A 1,547-nucleotide genomic window follows, 5' to 3' on the forward strand; every position below is an offset into this window, starting at 1 on the left:
GAGGAAGAACAAGCCGCCATCACTAAGGTGGACCCGTTCTTTAATCTCCTTGTTCTTTATTTTCTATTTTTCGAATTTTTATGCTTATGTTTATCTATGTTTGTGTCTTATTACATGATCATTATTATCTTAGTGTCTATGCCTTAAAGCTATGAATGTCCTATGAATCCATCACCTCTCTTAAATGAAAAATGCTTTAATCACAAAAGAACAAGAAGTACAGGATTTTGAATTCATCTTTGAAACTAGTTGAATTAGTTTGATGTGGTGACAATACTTTTTGTTTTCTGAATGAATGCTTGAACAGCGCATGTCTTTTGAATTTGTTGTTTTAAGAATGTTAAAATTGTTGCCTCTTGAAAGAATGATGGAAAAGGAGAACTGTTATTGAGGATCTGAAAAATCATCAAATTGATTCTTGAAGCAAGAAAAAGCAGTGAATCAAAAAAAAAATAAAAAATAAAAAAAAATGAAAAGAAAGAAAAGAAAGAGAAAAAGAAAAAGAAAGAAATAAAGTTGTGATCCAAGGCAAAAAGAGTGTGCTTAAGAACCCTGGACACCTCTTCCTCCTTCTTCTGAAAACAAATACTTAGTAAAATTTTTGTTCATTCCCTCCACAAGCAGGTTCATCCCCTTTCAGAAACCCTCATCCCCACAAGCACCGTCGTCGAAGTGGAAACCCTGCCTCCAAAGCTCACCATCGTTGCCCCCACTCACTCTCTTCACTCTCGCTGTCGACACTCTCGCCGTTGACAATCTCGTTCTTGTCATTGACCCTCTGATGAGCGGATAATTTATACATTTTTTTGGCATTATTTTCAGTATGTTTTTAGTATGTTTTAATTAGTTTTTATTATACTTTTAGTAGTTTTTAATTAAAATTCACTTTTCTGGACTTTACTATGAGTTTGTGTGTTTTTCTGTGATTTCAGGTATTTTCTGGCTGAAATTGAGGGTCCTGAGAAAAAATCTGATTCAGAGGCTACAAAGGACTGCAGATGCTGTTGGATTCTGACCTCCCTGCACTCGAAGTGGATTTTCTTGAGCTACAGATACCCAATTGGCGCGCTCTCAACGGCGTTGGAAAGTAGACATCCTGGGCTTTCCAGAAATGTATAATAGTTCATACTTTGCCCGAGATTTGATGGCCCAAACCGGCGTTGCAAATTAGCTTCAGAATTCCCAGCGTTTAACGCTGGAACTGGCATAAAAATTGGAGTTAAACGCCCAAACTGGCACAAAAGATGGCGTTTAACTCCAAAAAAAGTCTCTACACATGAAAGCTTCAATGCTCAGCCCAAACACACACTAAGTGGACCCAGAAGTGGATTTTTACGTCATTTACTCATTTATGTATACCCTAGGTTACTAGTTCACTATTAATAGGATCTTTTGACATTGTATCTGTACCTCATGACACTTTACACGTTTCTTTGTGTACTTCCTACGGCATGAGTCTCTAAACCCCATGGTTGGGGGTGAGGAGCTCTGCTGTGTCTTGATGGATTAATGCAATGACTACTGTTTTTCATTCAATCATGCTTGCT

This window comes from Arachis duranensis, chromosome 3 (genome assembly GCF_000817695.3).
Source record: "Arachis duranensis cultivar V14167 chromosome 3, aradu.V14167.gnm2.J7QH, whole genome shotgun sequence".
In the NCBI taxonomy this organism is placed as follows: domain Eukaryota; kingdom Viridiplantae; phylum Streptophyta; class Magnoliopsida; order Fabales; family Fabaceae; genus Arachis; species Arachis duranensis.